At 43.3% G+C, this 19,276-nt stretch overlaps 1 protein-coding gene across 1 annotated transcript in view; it reads right to left on the bottom strand.

Moving 5' to 3' along the window:
• Positions 1-19,276, bottom strand: part of TRPC4 (transient receptor potential cation channel subfamily C member 4) — a 233,979-nt gene that overhangs the window by 119,924 nt on the left and 94,779 nt on the right. The window lies entirely within an intron of this gene.

The following is a 19,276-nucleotide window of genomic DNA, read 5'->3' as shown; positions in this document are numbered from 1 at the left end:
CATTAAACGGACCAAAATAACCCCCCCCAAAAAAACTAATGTCCATCAACAGTACTGAGCACAGCCCACTTTGCCCAAATGCAGGCACTTGCCCATCACGAGACATAGACTATAGACCTCCACCTTCCTTAGCATAATGAATACCCAAGCTACAGCTATCAAAAAAGTCAAATGAGAACATGCTCCATAACTCTACTGGACAGCAAGAAGAAAAATGTCATGGAGCTAGATGGAGAACAGCAAGTGAGGACAAAAGTATCCCATTTCCTTACTGTATTAAATACCCAATCATGACTACACTGAGGTCCTTAGACTGAGAAAGTTTTAGTTCCAGATCATGGTTTCCAGCACTATTTATGCATTTTATATGGGATAGCTGTAGCTTCAAAACAGAAATAAATTTAGACACATGCTGAGACAATTTCAACCCTACCCTGGGAGTCAAAAAGGAGATGATTTAAGTCCAATTATCCAACCAGATATTTAGGCTGCATACTTGGCTGCATTTTTCTGGTATAAACCATTTTATCTTGAGGCAAAGTGCAGTCTTTCAGATGGCCGTGTCTATTGTCCCAGGATAAATTTTAAAAAGGTTCACAGGATTGAAAGTACTAATAGTACTATATCACGTAGTGTGCCTGCACAGTTATCCCAGGATGGTATCAATGAATCTACAGAGATCCAGGTTGATATATAGATACGTATGCACAGATCTAGTCTGAGGTTCAAGTTTTCAAGTTTGTGGCCTTTTTCCCTATTATTCTTAAAACAGTAGCTAAAGCATATTGCTGATTACTATTAAACATAGGGGTTCATTTGGAACAGTGTTGGTGTGTGTGTGTATGTGTGTGATATATAATATATAACCTTCATCTGAGGGTTCAGATGAAGGTGCTCCAAAGCGACTACTGCCTTCATTAACTTATGTCAGTCCCTCCATGTGTTTGGGGCTAAGGTAATGCAGCCCAGCCTTGCCCCCTAGTGTTGAGCTGGAGGTAGAAGCAGGGGGACGGGGAGGCAGATGGATTGGAGCCCCCCTGTGTGGCAGGGCACTGTTGGTGCCTGCCACTTTAAGGGCCAAGCCAAGCGGCCAGCAGGTGCTTAATTGTGGCAGCCATTTTAGATCCATGGCTGCCTGTATAAAGAGGGCAGTTTCCTGCTGGGAGACAAGGTAGTAACATCTTGGAGATAAGGGCAAGAGCTGTAGGGGATGGTTTGGAGGCTCCTGGTCCTGGTAATGACCTAAAACTTCACCCTGCCAGGAGTGGGTGGCCTGGTGGGGCTTTCATTGGTGCAGGAGCCTCCAGGAAATGCCAGGTTAGTTACCACCCTGGTGAAAGGTGAGTAGGGGTGCCTTAACCCTAGCCCTCACCTTCAGGTGGGCCATACACCTTAAGAGCAGGGTAGGCCAGGTAAGCTTCTGGAGGCATCTGAGCCTGCCAGGGAGTGACCTCGCAGGGCCAGGCACACTTCCAGGAGCACCTGAGCCAGGAATGGAGGACCCCGATCCCTATGTGCAGGCAGGCGGCAAACCCCAACCGAGGCACTCGATTGGTCAATGCTGGGGCCAGGACTGGAAGGTTCAAAAGGACCAGGGGCCCACCGTGAGGGATGCCCACAGTAAGCAAAGAAGCTCGAGGTCCCGACTGGCCTGAGATGAGGCCAGGGCTTATAGAAACTGAAGGTCCCATGACTGGGGAGCCACAGCTAATGGGTGAAGGGGACAGTTGAGCCGACTGCCTGTGATGCCATCTGTGAGGCTTGGGCCATGATGGTGGGGTGGAACAGAGCTGCGAATAGCCCTCCAATACCGCGGTGTAAAAGGGGCAGCCTCCCGCCTAATTAGCATTCAATTATATTCCATCTTGGTGTGGCAGGTGAGTCAGGTGGGTGGAGTACCCAGAGGCAGGTTGGGAAATTAGCCCTGAGGCTAGGCAGGGACCTCACTTCGCCACACTCTGCTTCATGGCCCCTCCCCAGTCCCTTCCCCCTCTAGCTTAGGCTGAGCAAACCCCATCCCAGAGCTCCCTTCCCTCTCATCTCCCCCCCTCCCATCCTGCAGACAGAACTGGAGCTGGGACGGGGGTGCGAGGCTAGGAGAGAGAGGCTGCAGGTAGGCATCTTCTCTCTGCTGGATTGGCTCCAAAGTGGAGATCAATCCGCCCTCCCTCCTCACCGACCAAACAGCAAAACTGCCCTACTTAAGGTGGTGGGGGTCACTTCAGTACAGAAAAATCTCATGATGAGATTAAGTCATCCATTCTACTCTTCACTATCCCACTCCTTTCTGTACCCTCCACACACAGGGCATTTTGAGGCACATTGGAGACTGGATGGGACACAACTGCAGCATGTAGTATTCTATAAACTTCATCTGATTTAATGGCCCACAGGAAGCTATTGTAGCCATCCATGTTGCTTTTAATTACCAAAGTCCAAACTGATTCACAGTAAAGATACATTATGCAAGCATCTTGACCAAGGATAGCGCAACCCAGCTGTGGGGTCCACCCTATAATCTAGGACTAGATAAATTGTTATAGATAAAATAAGAACCAAAATTTGCATGCAATTCTACATGAACTGATAAAAGAATGTAGTCACCATTTTTTAAAAAAGAAAAAAAAAATCACGTCTGAAATCCCTGATCTGCATATGCAGTGCAATGAGACAGCTTGTGTCTGAGTCCCCCTGACCCAGTTATTACAAAAAAGGGGGAAGCTTTCTAGCAAATGAATTGTACAGCTATTTCTTTTTCATCTGATTGGTGTCAAGGGAGTTGGTAGCTGAAGGATGTGGTAGCTGAACAAGAAAGCAATGCTATGGACTAAGAGGCAGCTTTTTAAGGGCATTTAAGCAGATGCAGTTCGACACCTATGATCTCTTGAAAATCCAACTAGATCTGTACCTGCATTAATATGTATCTTGAAATGCCTTTAAAAATCAATCTCTAAATGACCAGACACCTTTATACTGATGCATTATCTTACTTGTGGGGTAGTATTATTAATCTGATTAATGGTATTGGAATCTGGTCATGCAACCTGAACTCATTTGAGCAATATATTACACAACAGCCTGGATGTAAAATATCACAGGTGGTAAAGCACTTGATTAAATCTCTCATTTAAGTGTGACTTATTTATTTGGAGGAGAGAGATGAAATGGAAATAAGTATGAAATGACAGGCTCTAGAGAAGGAACACTTAGACTGGATAGATGCTTTTAGTGGAAGCAGTAGGGCTGTGTGAAGCTTCGATCACTGATTTGATTCGGTGGAGATTCGGTGCCCGGTACCTTGAGGCATGTAGAAAAAAACATTTAAATCTGTGTCTATGGCCGAATCGCTGATTCTCCAAATCAGCACTGAATCTTCGGATTTGGCCTAATAAAATTGGGACAGTGAGCCAAATCATCTAATCGAATCACTGTCCCCCAGATTAAACCAAATCTGAATCAAATATGGCCTGCTTCACATACTGCTAGGAAGCAGGACAGAAAATCAGGGGAAATAATAGATTTGTGCCATATCTTTGCAGGGTGTATGAAAGCGGTGACAAAAAAAGGGCTGCAGAATTGTGTGCCTTCTCTTTTTCTTCTTAGTGTTTCTGGGACATGTTCCGAAGTGTAGCCTGAATGTAGAAGTGTTCATTTTCAATTAATGTTACTCTGCCAGCCTTATCTGTAGACACTTTGTAGACACTTTGTATATGCTTACTTGAGTCAATGTCAATAGCTTTACCAGGACTATAAATGACCTAGAAGTAGACACTGAAAGTGGCAGTTAAGATGTTCTAAAATTATTGTGAACTACTGCTAACTAAAGCCTGCTCTTCTACAATGTGCCTCTTTGAAACTAGGCAGTTTTTATATCTTGAACTGTGAATGCTGGTCATTGCCTGAGTGCACATAATGAATAATGACAGGTCTAGAGTGTTTTGTCTCACCCTATACTAGTGAAAGGAGAAGAAAGTGAAAATGGATTGGAAAATGTATCAACTGCAAAAAGAAAAAAAACCCAAAACCTTGATATGGAAAATAGAATTCTTGCTTTCATATCACGACATTGCTAGATCAAACTTAAATTAAGTTATCATGTTGGGGAAAAATACAAATCAAATTCCTGAATGTTCAAATTAAGGTCAGTTGAGTCATTTTTAGCTGCATGTATTATCACTAAAATATGTTTTGTTTTTGTTTTTTATCAAAGCCAACATATCCATTCATAGAGACACATCCCTTCATCCATCTTGATAAGGTTTTCATGAGAAGTAATATTGAGGTCCAGAATTCTCTGCAAACTACTACTGACAAATAAAAAGGTTGGACTTTTTATGCCAAGAGGGATGCTCAGGTGAGAATCATAGAATCATAGAAAATCAGGGTTGGAAAAAACCTAAGGAGATTGAGGTTTCCTAAGGAGCGCAAGGTCTGCTCCCTGCCCGGAGCCAGAATCGGGGACATCATGGTGAGAATTCCTGACCTCATCCGGCCCTCTGACAACTATCCCATGGTCCTCATCCATTTGGGAACAAATGAGGCAGCCAAGGGTAGTCCAGAACATATCATAGTGACTACAAGGCTCTGGGGACCTGGCTTAGGAAGACAGGGGCACAGGTGGTCTTCTCGTTGATCCTCCCACTCAGTGGTCACAGTAGGCATCACACCACCTGTGTCAGAGAAGTCAACCCGCAGCTCCAGAGTTAGTGCCATCATGTGGGTTTTGGCTTCCTGGACCACAATTCTCACTTCCATGCAAGGGACCTCCTAGGACGTGATGGGCTTCATCTCTCTGCAAAAGTCAAGAGTCTCTTTTCTTACAGAATGGCTAACCTCCTATGTAGGGCTTTAAACTATGTATGATGGGGGACAAGGAGGCAGGAGATGGAGAGAGTCTAGAACCTGCAAACTGTGAGACATGCAGCAGTACACCCCAGGTAAGTACAATGGAGCCCTTTAGACATCAAAATGGGGGGGCACCAAAGGCACCATTCGAAGGGCTCAAGTGCCTCTATACTAATGCTAGGAGAATAAGGAACAAGCAGGAAGAACCTGAACTTCTGCTTGCAGATAATAACTTTGATTTAGTGGGGCTAACAGAAACCTAGTGGGACCCTACCCATGACTGGGTGGTACACACCGAGGGCTACAGGTTGTACATAAGGGACAGAGTAGGGAAGAAAGGGGGCGGGGTGGCTCTCTATGTAAAGAAGCATTATACATCTACCTAATCAAAATGGGATTAGATGAGGAGAAAGTTGAGACATTGTGGGTTAGGATACACGGAGGTCTAGGGGAAAGGGACTTGGTGTGGGGGGGTCTGCTACAGACCACCATACGAAGAGGGAAAGCTAGACTTGGAATTCTTGAGGCAGCTCTCAGAAGCTGTATGGGACATGGTTGTCATGGGGAACCTAAACTACCTTCACATCTGCTGGGAGGAGCAGTCAGCCAAATCAAACTGTTCATGTAGGTTCTTAACCTGCGTGCATGACCTTCACCTAATGCAGGAGGTATAGAGTCCCACTAGGGGGAATGCCTTACTGGACTTGGTGTTAGCTACAAGGTAAGATAACTAGTAGGGTGGAAGTGCTTGACTTTAGGTAGGCTAACTTCCATGTGCTTAGAAGTCTAGTCAATGATGCACTGCAGGATAAGAGTATTGGTGAGATAGGAGTCCATGAAGGGTGGTAGTTTCTAAAGGAAGTTTTCCTTTGGGCACAGAGGGAGACTATCCCACTACAAGGGAAAAGGGGGAAAGGAGTCAAAAAACTTCCTTTGCTAAACAGGGAAATCCAGGGAAGCCTAAGGGCAAAAAAGAAGGCATACAGGCAGTCGAAGCAGGTGGAAGCTACCAAGGAGTATACCTACTTGGCCCGCACTTGCAGGGAAGCAGTTTGAAAGACCAAAGCAACTACAGAGCTGAGGCTGGCAACAAAAATTAAAGATGACAAAAAGTCTTTGTTAAAGTATGTAGGGAGTAAAAGGAAGGCGCAGGGTGGCATAGAACCCCTACTGAACAAGAATGAACAATTAGTGACAGACAGGGAGGGCAAAGCTGAGCTATTCAATGAGGTTTTTGCCTCAGTGTTCTTGAACAGGGCTCAAGATGGGTACTCTTTCCTGCCTAGGCAGGGGATTGGACTCAATGATCTGTTGAGGTCCCTTCTGACCCCAGCATCTATGGATCTATGAGATAACTAGAACAACCTCCAACTCAAAGAAGGACCACCCCCAACTAGATGACCCCGATGAAGACTTTGTCTAGCTGGATCTTAAACACCTCCAAGGATGAAGATTCCACAACCTCTCTGTGTAACCTGCTCAAGTGCTTTGCTACCCTCCTAGTGAGAAAGATATTAGGAAAAACTAACCTAAAGTTCTCTTGCTGCAACTTGAGACCATTGCTCCTTGTTCTGACATTTGGCATTACTGAGAACAGTCCAGCACCATCCTCTTTGGAAACACTTTTCAGGTAGTTGAGGGCTGCTATCAAATACCCTCTCAGTCTTGTCTTCTTCAAAATACATTAGCCCAAGTCCCTCAGACTATCCTCATAAGTCATATGAGTCCCTCAGCCCTCTAACCATTTTTGTTGCCCTCCATTGGACTCTCTCATAGTTTCATAGTTTCTAGGGTCAGAAGAGACCTGAGTAGATCATCTAGTCCAACCCCCTGCCATGGCAGGAAAGAGTACTCGGGTCAAACGACCCCAGCAAGGTGTTTCTCTAACCTCCTCTTAAAGACCCCCAGGGTAGGGGCCAGCACCACTTCTCTTGGAAGTTGGTTCCAGACCCTAGCCACCCTGACCGTGAAGTAGCACCTCCTGATATCTAGCCTAAATCTACCCTCTACCAGCTTGTGACCCTTATTCCTGGTCACTCCTGGCACTGCTCGGGGGAACAGGGACTTCCCCAGTGCCTGCTGACCCCCCCTGACTAGTTTGTAACAGGCCACTAGATCCCCCCTCACTCTTCTCTTGTGGAAGCTGAACAGGTTCAGGTCCCGTAGCCTCTCCTCATAAGGCCTGCCTTTCTGCCCCCGATCATATGAGTGGCCGGCCTCTGGACCCTCTCCATGTTGTCCACATCCCCCTTGAAGTGCGGTGCCCAGAACTGGACGCAGTACTCCAGCTGCATCTCCAATTTGTTTAAATCTTTTGGTTGTAGTTGGAGGGTTGTGGGGGGTGAGGGGGTGGAGAAGGAGGCAAAATCAGACACAGTGCTCCAGATGTGGCCCCACCACTGCCAAATAGAGGGGAATAATCACTTGCCTTGATCTACTAGCAGCACTCCTACCAATACAGCCCAGTATGCCAATAGCCTTCTTGGCGACAAGGGTACACTGCTGACTCCTATTCAGCTTCTTGTCCACTGTAACCCCCAGGCCCTCTTCTAATGAGCTGGTGCTTAGCCAGTCAATCCACAGCTTGTACCAATCCATGAGATTGTTCCATACTAAGTGCAGAACTTTGCACGTGGTGTTATTGAATCTCATGAGATTTCTTTTGGTCCAACCCTCCACTTTATCAAGGTCTCTCTGAAGCCCAGTCCTACCCTCCAGTGTATCTACTACTCCCCCAGCTTCATGTCATCTGCAAACTTTCTGAGGGTACAGTTCATCCCATTTTTCAGGTCACTGATGAAGATATTGAACAAAACTGGTCCCTGGGGTACTCCACTTGATACCAGCCACCAACTAGACATTGAGCCATTGACCCTTTGAGCCCAATGATCCAGTTTTCTATCCACCTTAAACTCCACTCATTCAATTCATACTACTTAGCTTGCTTCCAAGAATGTTGTGGGAGACCATATCAAAAGTCTTGCTAAAGTCGAGGTATATCACATTCACTGCTATCCCCATATCCAGAGAGCTAGTCATCTCTTTGGAGAAGGCAATCAAGTTGGTCAGGCATGACTTGCCCTTGATGAATCCATGCTGTTTCTAATCTCTTTCTTTTCCTCCAAGGGCTAAGAAATGCATTCTTTGAGGAGTTCCTCCATGATGTTTCCAGGGATTGAGGTGAGGCTAACAGGTCTGTAGTTTCCCTGATCTGTGTTCTTCCCTTTCCTAAATATGGGAACTATATTTGCCAATCATCTGAGACCTCTCCTGATCACCGTGAGTTTTCAGAGCCTCTGGCCATTATCTTTGAAGTCACATCAGCCAACTTCCTCAACACCCTCAGGTATTTCGCATCCTTTAATAAAAAAGGGAACTTCCTCCAGTGAGTTCTCAAGGTGAAGCAGTGGATGAGTAGGTGACTATTGGTTCTTTACAGTCTCATGCTAATATTACCTAGCAATCTTTTTAATTAGCTGGCTTAACAACTAAGGTTATGGGCTTCATTTTTATACTGCTGGGGATGTGTACACTAAGCTTAAATCACTGATCTGAGGGATGGGAAAGGATATCAGGAAGAAGAACCGGCAACAGGAGTACAATTAATCCAAAAGGGTTTGCTCTGTAGCAATCTGCTGTAGGGAAACAACTACCTAAGTGAACCCCTGGTACAGATGGAGAAAAAAGCTGTTTCTTTCTCTTTGAGAAATAATTTTCAGGGTGTAAACTCCAAGCCATGGTTTACACTGGGTTTCAAGAAAGGGCTGGAACTTTTCAACAGCTGGCAAAGTTTCAACATATCATAACTTCAAGCAAAAGGTGAGTTTAGTTGCACATCAGTGACTTCCCCTTTCGGTGTTGGGCAGGGGGGTCATACTGAGACTTCTGTGGTTGCAGGATCCCTATTTACTTTGAAGAACTCCACTTCGGGGCTACAAGGGTATTTAGGTATGAAGGGAAAGTTTCCACAGAAACAAACACTTTAGAATATGAAATATGTCCATTGCTTTACTTGACCACCTAGGTCTCAGGTAATACAAAATGAAGCACCGGAGTTGAGGACTAAACAAACACTCCTCTTACAAGTCAGAACCTGAGGAATAGCCACAACAATGAAGGGCATTAGAAACTTTTTTCTCACCATGATCTTCTGAGGGACCACCAAGGAAAAATCCAATACATTATAGGGAAAGGAAAAATGGTGTCTTAATGCCACAATTGTATTGTCTTTCTTTCTACCGTGGACAGTGTATAGCAACACAAGGTGAGGAATTTGACCCTTCCAATGATTTTTTTTGCGTAAGTGTATGGCATCACAGTGCTGATAGTCAATAAGGAAGATGGGGACATTTTGACTTTTTATACAAATAGTCAGTTACAGTCAGGGTTGGAATTAATATGAATAAGACAAAGATTTGTTGGTAAAGATTTCAGGTTCCTTATATCCCCTGGCGGAGCACTTATATATATCATGCAAGAAATACTTCAGTTTTCATAGATGAGTTAGGAATTTTACTAATGCTTTGGTAGCAAAACTGAACTGGGAAATGAAGTATGTTTCCTGTCAGGATAAGGTGATAAAGTGGATGATAAGCAGCCTGATGCTGGCTGAAGGATGATGTTAGTTATACTGTTTTCAGTGGAATAACTTTTTGGGGGGTTAAACTAATTTTTTCCCACAATAGATTCATATTTTCTCACATGCAACATGCACTTTCCCTCCAAACTCAGACCCTCTTCCTATACCTCCAAATTAAGCGACATATATTAAATGAGGAAGTAGATTTTCTGCCTGGGGTTGGAAGCACCTTGAATTGATTCCTGCTCCACTGTGAAGCTGCTGTGTAATTACAGTTCAGGCAGCTGAGGAAGTCAATTGACTTAATGGCTCATAGTTCTTCATGCTACAGGTGGTAACTATACATCATTATTATGAATATTTGGAAACATGAACAGATTTCCAGTGACTTGAGAGATGCCAGAATCATTACCATATTCAAGAAAGGAGATAGATAAGACTGCAGCAATTACTTTGGTATCACACTCCTGTACATAGCTGGAAAGGTCCTTACCTACATTCTCCTCAAAGGACTACTTTTCCTCACTGAGGAGAGTCTACCCAGGTCTCAATGTGGCTTAAGAGGTACAAGAGAGGTACAAAATCTATTATATGTTCTTTGTTGCTAGACAGCTGCAGGACACATACTGGGAGCAACACTGAGATATGTACATAACCTTTATTGATCTAAAGCTTTGGATTCAATCAACAGGAACGCCTTCTGGAAGATCATGTTATGATGTGAATGCCTGCCAAAATTTGTTACCATTATCAGACTTCTTCAAGACACCATGACAGCAACAGTCCTAAGTGATGGCCCAGAAACTGACCTCGACGCCATTAGAAATGGAATCAAGCAAGGATGTATGATTGCACCAATATTCTTCTCCATCTGTATCACAGCTATTCTGCATCTTATTGCTGATAGACTTCCATTTGGAGTTAGCATCCAGTATTTCATGAATGGGAATCTCTTTAACATAAACCAGTCATACTCAAAATCCAAGGTAACCAACTCCTCCATTACTGATCTTCCGTATACTGATTGTATTGTATACACCCCCTCAGTTGAAGAGCTCCAGGTCACTCAATTGCTTCCAAGAAGTGTATGAAATGATAGGCCTCAATTCATGAAAACAAAGATAATTTACCAACCCACCCCAAACCAATCATTTGTTCTTCCACAGAGTACAATTAGAGGGTAGTCCTTGGAAAATGTTGAGAATTTTCCCTGCCTGGGTAGCTACCTTTCCAAAAAAAGTAAATATACACAATGATATTCAAGACCATATAAACTGTTCCAGGGCTGCCTTTAGACATCTTCAAAATCATGTCATTAATGACCATGACATCAAGACCCAAATCAACCTTCTCATCCACTAGGATTTCATACCTGTAATCTGTTATGGGTGTGAAATTTGGATGACATATTGGAAACACCTGAAGGTTTTGGAACATTACCATCAGCAATGTCTTTGGCAAATCTTCTGTATCAGTTGGAAAGGCAAAAGAATGAACACGAACACTGCAGCTCAAGCAAACACCACTGGTATTGAAGCCATGTTTCTATGGCACCAGCTCTATTGGACAGGACATGTCATAAGGATGCCTGACAACAGATTCCCAAAACAGGCCCTATATTTCTAATTCACTAATGGCACTAGAGGTGGGCAAAAGAAGAATTTCAAGGACATCGATACTGGATTGTCCCCAGGTGTACTGTGTTATACAAGGCATTAATCATTTCAACAAACTCACTTCATTATGGAGATCAATAGACAAGTAAAACAAAGGGAAAGGACTGTGACCTGAAATTACCATGATCTATCCTTGTTTCCAGAACTATTTCTAATATTTTCAGTTGAACTACACATCTCAGATCAGCTCCCTCCGTCCTCTGTGGATACGCTGATGACTCCCCTATTTACTAGAAGACTGTCACCCTCATATTGAGGGACTGCTGATCAGATTACCATATTTCATGGTGTATAAGTCAAGGTTTGAAGCCCAAATATTGACCCTTACATTTCCAGCTTGACTTATATATTGTATCCAGGGCCTGGCCCACCCAGTATGCAGCTTCTGGAGAGGACTGCTGTTGCCACTGCTGTCACCACCGGGGTACTCAAATTCTGTCGCATCCAGTGGCTCCTTATCTCCCTGCTGCAGTGCTCAGGGCATCACATAGGGAAACAGCAGGGACAGGGGAACTGTAGCACAGAGCATGGCACTGAAGCTGGTGGGCATACAAAGCCCACACTCAGGGGGGTGGTGGAAGCATGGAGCTCAGGTGGGCAGAGTGTATGGGGTATGAGGAAAAGTAAGGGAGCTGGCATGGCCCAGGCAGCCCCAGCCCCTGTTAGCAGCACTGCCTGGGCTGTGCCAGCCAAGTGCTGGGCCTGGCCCCCGTCCCTGCTCCAGCCCCTGCACATGGCACCATGCCAGTCGAGCACTGAGCCCAACCCCAGCCACTGCAAGTGCTGAGCCCGGCCCTAGCCCCAGCCTGTGTCCCTGCAAGTGGTGCAGCCTGGGCCACACCAGGCAAGTTCTGAGCCCAGCCCTGGCCCCTCTTGCAGTGCTGATCTCATATGTGTCCACCCTTCGGGTGTCCTGCCTGTAGTGCTTTGTGTTCCTCACACTCACACTCACACCTCACCTAACCAGAACTAAGCAGAAGAAAAGTTTAATATGCATCCCGGGCCACAGATTCCCCAATCCCAGTATGGGAGGCCTATTTAAACTTAATTAACTAAAACTTGGTTGCCTGGTTAGGGAATGCTGAGGCAAGAAACCGAGTCAGAGTTGGTATGGGTGACATTTGAACAATGGTTAAGGGTTCATCATAACGTCCAGCCCATCAGAGCGCTGAACACAAAAGTCCTAGCATTTTCAATCTCTTCATCTGGAAGCAGAATCGCTATTCAGCCTATTATCAAACAGCCAAATATTAAATGAAGCTATAAATGCAGGTATTCTGTTGCTCTCCAAGGCCGAGGAAAAGCAGAAGAATTCAACAAAATGGCTGCTAGCACATGGGAGATTATGATATTAAAATGACCTGTGCAAGGCAAACTGTGTGAAATGCAGGATATTTGGCTGTTTTCTCTTTGTAGCTGTTTATTATGACTAATCTTTTGGTTACTGTGTCAAAGCTTTCATTCAATAAATATGTGCAGAAAGTAAAGGAAAGCAGAATTGAAAATGACTTTTTTCATGAAAAAATTGGTGTTGTGACACAAATCTTGCTTGCAAAAACATGCAAAACATTTTGTTTCTGTTCTAGTCAAGAAGAAAAATAAGTTATGAAACTCCTTAAGTTGTCATGTCTAGTTCAAAGCTTTAAAAATAGTTTCTAACTAATGTTCACCCCTCCTGTTGTATTATAGCATTTTAATTTCCACTATCAGTTAGGAGCAGTGGGTGCAGGAAACCTAAACCTCGAAGGTTATAAACTGGGGTGAAAACTTGGTTAAATTCTTATCAATGAAAGGGACTGATGAACATTATCATTGGGTTATCTGAATGCACTTGCCTAATCACTGAATTGAAAGACCATAATCTTTTCTGGTATAAATCAACATCCACATCACTACTCATTGAGACTCCAGCTATCATACCAATAATGAAGTGACTCATAATTTCCATAAATTAAGGGTTTCCTGAATCTTTTGCCCTGTTTGCCTCCCCTACTTTTATGACACACTTACTTAGCCTCTCTTAAAATTTAAGAATACCGTATTTAGTATATTGGATAAGGCCACTTGCATATGGCATACAACCCTCAGCAATGCTAAATACCAGCCAACATCACTAGAAGACAAAAACAGTTTGGCAGCAGTACAAGAAGAATTGGGAAGATTCATGAATGCCCACAGCAGTTTTACTAGCAGAATCCAAAATCTCACATTAGTTATGATCACAGATTTCTCTGTAGAGCAACCAGAAACAAAAATCAACATTATCAGGCTTACTGACAAGGTGTTATTACACTTATGCACAACTTTTTGCAAACTTCTGAACAGTTGGCATTCGCCTCTAAAATCCTGTAACTCCAGCCACAAACCCAGTTTTCCATCTAGCATATAATTAAGCATATCTGTCTTCACAGAATATCTCTTCCTAACTGGCAACTGCATGCCTCAGCTGATCAAAATGACTATACGAAAAAGATGGACCATGGTAGTTGGCTGCTTTGTCTCCTGTATTAACTAACTGAACTAACCCCCCAGCCTCTTACATCCCTTTCTGGCTAACAGGATTCTAAACCTGCCAGAGGACTCTTACTAATCTGATACCATTGGAGAAAATCCTCTGCTTCCACTTAGGCAGCTAACAAGAAGAAGAATGAACGTGGTGCCCCCACAAGTTTCATCAAGGCTGTCCTCTTCAAGCCCAACAAAATGGCACCTCATGCCTCCTCCACACTCATTAACGGCGAGACTGCTATGCAGCAGCATACTTGGTGCCCACAGTGTGGAACGCAGTTCATGAGCTTTTGTCAGAGATGTTCAAAACAAATAGCACACTTGATCCCTAATGGATAGAGTGCAATTTATGAGTGACTATTGCTGACATTTTCAAAACATAATGGAGGAACAGATTGTGCTGTTAGTGGGACTCTTGTATACAAGTCATCAAATCAGGCTTTTTAAATCTCTCTCCCCGCCTCTGCTATATACTGATAATTTCCTATGCTTTATGTAAAGAACATTTGGAAGTGTGTTGTTAGGAGTTACTTCAAAACAAGCAATGTATGAACCCTCCTGTTCTTATGCATGATCAAATTGTGAGAACAGCTAGAAAGAAAACTAAGCCCTTTAATAGAACAACACAATTAGGTAGTCTATAGCGTTTTTTCTGATTACATCCTAATCATCTAGCAGTGGGTGTAATTAGGAACATCCTGCAAGGAAGCAAGAGTTGAACATATGGCATCTTCTTGCCATATATTCATATGAATTTGATCTAACAGTGGTTGGTTATGGATTAAAAATATGACAGGACATATTGCTGAAATGGAATCCTCTCAGATACAACGAAACGATGCTGTGGTGTTATTGATGTACATCTGCAGGGTGTTTTCCAAATCACAGTCTCCTACAGGCTGATTGGTTCTGGGTGTCTGATTTGAATTATTTTTGTACAGCTTGTTCTCTGATTGGCTAAAAATAGCTCTCAGGATCAGTGGATCTGTGTAAATACAATATGTGGATTTTCTCTGCAATACTCTCTTCTTTGAGAATCACCAGGCTGTGATTGCTTTCTGTACTCAGTACAAAGATCTACCAGCAGCAACAGCTCTTTGGACCTTAGCACATTATGTGTTAGAGTGCTATATGTGTCAAAGTGCTTTTAAGTCTTCCTCAGAGGCACTGGGTATTGACTACTGCCAAGCCTGGGGTGACTGGGGTGTGCCAATGCTTCCGTTGGGACCAAAGCCAGAGGTTCCTGGCTAGAGGTACTTTCCCCTCCCCTCTGGATTACACTGATCACCATATTCAGGGTAAGGAAGGAATTTTACCACACACTCAGATTTGTACAGACTGGGGGGTGGAGGGGCAGGGTTGCTTTCCTCTGGAGTGGGAGGTATGGCCCTCTACCCAGAATGGCTTGAGAATTAATAGAAAACATTCCATAGGAGCAGAAGGTTGGATGCTGTGGTTCCCCTGCTTTACCTGTGGAGAGTTAGGGTGTTGGGTCTGTGTCATGTATGGCTCAATGGTAGTCTTACGTAGAATGTAGATTATGATTGTATGGGACAATTTGGCTGGGATGATCCTGCCTCAGGCAGGGGTTGGACTACATGAAGCCTTTCGAGCCCTACTTCTCTATTATTCTATGCTAAAATGACCCCCCAGTAATTAGATTCTATATAGATATAGATAGAGTCCATCCTACTGCTACAGCATGGAAGATAAATCTAGGGAGGGTCAGATAGCCCCCTTGCCCTCCCCAGCTTCTTCCCCCTGCAGCACCCCCTCCCGCTTACTCTCAGACCCTACTCTCCCTGATTATGTGTAAGTGAGCAGCAAATTTTAAAGTACTGCCCTTGAAATAAACAGACCCATAGGAATTCACTTATTGGAAAATTACTACAGGTACCCATAGACTTAGTTGATCCAGAATTGATGTATTTTACCTTCTTTTGAAACTGCTGCAAGTTTTAGCACAGCTACTCCATAAATGTACTTTTAAACAGAACAAGGTATGATATTAGCCCAAAGGCAAAAAAAGGCTTATGATTTACCACATTAGGTAAATCCTATTAGGCTGGGCCCCAGAAGAGTCAACAGCATTTCCAGCAATGGTGTCTCCACAGCTCAGGACTGCTCAGTGTGTAGGCGTACTCTTAATACCCATTGCCACAAAGGATCCATGTGTTAAGTAGTACCTCCACCCTCCACCCAGTCATGCCAGAAATTGGGTGTTCTTGTCATGAGTCCTGGGATCCTCCAAAAATGCATATGCAGACAAGGTGCAAGGCAATCTGGTATGACTCCACCTCATGGAGGCCAGAACCACACTAATCATATATGACAGGCTGAGAGAGGGGGTCAACAGCAGGATTCTGGGTGAACTGTTTGAGGCCCAATTTCATGGTGTTTTCCAGACATTATAAGGCTAGTGAAACAGGAATAATTGGAAATGGGAAAGAAAGGCACAGCTCAGCTATGGGAGTGAAGAGGAAGTCAACATATATTCAATGTAGTGGCTCACCATGACTTGAAAAAGTCTCAGTAGTGAGGGGGACTGCATCCAACAGGCACTAACATCCATCTTATTCAGATGGATTGCACTGACCTATTTTTGTGGTAGATTCCCTATCAGCATCTCAGTCTTATGGACAATATCAAACATGACATTTTTGGTACCATGGGGAGAGTGTGGGGGATGGCTCTGGCTCTTCTAGTGCTGGCAACGCGTTGCAGTGTTTCTAGGCCAGGTTCCAGTTCCCTGTAGAGAGAACATCCACCTGTTGTTTTTTTAAAGGGCCAAAAAATAAAAATAAAAAGGCTCCCATCAGTGTGTTTGCCCAATATGAGCCATGTGCTTTATAGACATACTCAATGTTGGTTGTATTTAATCAGCTTCATAGTTGGTTTCCATTACTGAAGACATACTGCTTTTGGCAGAAGTTTAATGATAGACAATGTACTTAATGAGGTTTCCTTGTATGTGAATATAAACAAGGAGCTTTTTTCCCACAACGACGGAGAGAAAAACCCTGTTTTGTATTCAAATAAATATAGTACTTATGTTATTGATAAGCCTATTATAATATATGCCCATTAGGAAGGTTGCCCCATACTTCTATTCTAGGATGTCATTTTTAAGTTGCTTGATTTTTTTTCCTCTAAAGTTTAACAGTTTATTGTCTTGACTGTGCTAAAAAATCCTAGTGTTATCTTCATTGGGCAGCTTTAGACTTTTCTTCTAATTAGGAGCAAGGAGTTGTACTTTGGTAGAGATGCCCTCAGTATAGAGGATGTGCTTTTTGCCATCCACATTAAAACTCACCCAAATATCAGTGAATTAAAACCCATATGTTGTGCACAATCACACAGAGAATCTTTACCATGATGCCTTATATTCTATTAAATCACTTACAAACTCTCCACTACATTGTATAGGTAGGCATATGGTCCATAATACAGCATGATACAACATCCAGTTATGGATATGAAGGGTGAAAAAAACGGTTTTTTTTCTCAGTAAAATATTCTATTATCCTTCAGGATAACAGGGAATAGAATCTTGGCAGCTAATTTGAGACATATGGTTATGAAAAATTGATAATTTAGAAGTACTTGGATAAGCTTTCTCTACCCAGACATCTTAAATCCTGTTATTTTATATTACATGTGCTTCAGCAGCTGGTGCAGCTAACAGTTTAGAAAATATAATGCAAGTGACAAAAATGACCTTTTCCTGAATTACTCTAATACATGCTGCAAAAGCCTCACTCATGAGCTGAATGACAGAAGAAGGTATGTAGAATTCAAATCCATTAAACATATATACCTCATCAGTAGGCACCAGATACCATGGCACTAGATATATCCATGTAATGGTATTCAGTTCAAACCACTGAAATACACATGGTAAATGGAGTCTGCAATACAGAGCATATTGGATAAGGAAGTGAAGTGGGGTCAGACACAAAGTAGAGCTCATTCTAGGGGTTCCCCAGCTGGCGCTGGCGGGTAGGGTGGGTGAACTGGAACCCCCCCCCCCACCTCCAGGGGGCTCAGATATACCCACCCTCCCCTCCAGCCGGGACTGAAATAACTCTATACCAAACTCCCTCCACTCCTTTTCCCTCCTGCCATTCTGAAAACTGCTCACAGGCTGGCAGACAGGCAGATACAAGTTACAAAAGACGCTATGTTTTGAAACATCTTCATTTGAACCCTTATGCAACAAAGGTTAAGCTTTTCACCTGATCCACCATTTTAAAGCAGTTTGTAGCCCTGCATTTGTGTTTTGTCATGGCTGTAGATCTTTTTCTGTAGCCAAATCAGGCAAAAATTGTCACTTCTGTCCGCACCCTTGGTAACAGACTCTGAGCTGGAAAAAAAGTAGGTCAGAAATACTGATACACATGATAGTAATGAACTTGGAAAAAACTGGTGTAGTTTGTGCCAGAGTTTATTGTTTCTGGGCTCAGCATTTACATGTGTGCCCAGGACCACCACAAGTTGAGCCAGACCCGCAGCCCCACCTGGCAGAGGGTCTGGGGGGTCAGCTTGCCAGCCCAGAGCTGCTCCGCCCTGGCTCAGCGTCTTGTGGAGGGACTGGCTGGAACACAAGGGTGCTACAGTGCAGGGCTAACCAGCAGGTAGCCCCTGCACTGTAGCACCCTTGTGACCCAGCCAACTCTGGGCACTGTCTACGTGTGCATTGCAACAGACTAACTCCAATGTAGGATAGTATTTGTGTTAGATAGTACTATCCTACAGCAGAGTTAATTAGTTTATTGCAGCCTAATAGTGCCACACATATAGACAGTGATGCATTACTGTGGAGCCAATTAGTCAACTCTGCAGTAAAGCACACATGTTGATGCACCCAAGGAGTCTTAACCAGAATGGAGTGTTAAACCCAAATGTTCTAATCCCATGCTAGTGGCTTTACCACAAAATCATCTTTTCTTCAGCAAACTGTATTCCCTGTTCAAATAAGCCTTGCAATAGACTGAGCTATAATGAAAAGAGGCAAGCCTAAAATGAATCTAGCGTTCATGCACTTTTGTTGGGACAAATTTGTTACTCCATAAAGATGTTATGCTTTTATCAATTAGGAAAGAAAGTAGTCAAGAAGGCCAACATACTGCATTCTCTCTCATAAAGTTCCTATTACTTTATTACCAAAAAATAAATACTTTTTTCCTATTACCTGCAATTATACCCACGATAAGTATAGATACTGCAATTAAATGATATTGCATGCATTGTATAATATTGTACACATTGCCTGTGAAAATGTTGCACTTGTTTCAACACACTATTCATTTACATGCATTAATAAAGTACCTACAATATATGGAAATCGGAATAGACAAGAATAGAATACAATCTTACAATAGAGCTTTTCATCCTGCAGGATTCATAAAGAAGTCGGAAATTATGGGCTACAGCCTACCTATTTCAATAGGGTTTTGAAATGACAGAAGACTTAGACTTAGACTTAGAGGATATTTTCATTTAAATACCTACAATAGCTGCAAGTATTCACAGGGGAAGTTATAGTAGAGTTTCTTTCCCTTTACTCTTAACTGGTGATTTTTATAATACTTACATGATTTTCCTTTTGAAGAGGGGCTAAGATACAAAATATTCTACCACCCATACAAAGATACAAGGTTGAGGTTCT

This window comes from Crocodylus siamensis, chromosome 1 (genome assembly GCF_052110815.1).
Source record: "Crocodylus siamensis isolate JL-2025a chromosome 1, ASM5211081v1, whole genome shotgun sequence".
Classification (NCBI taxonomy): domain Eukaryota; kingdom Metazoa; phylum Chordata; order Crocodylia; family Crocodylidae; genus Crocodylus; species Crocodylus siamensis.
This window is presented reverse-complemented; position numbering and strand designations above follow the sequence as displayed.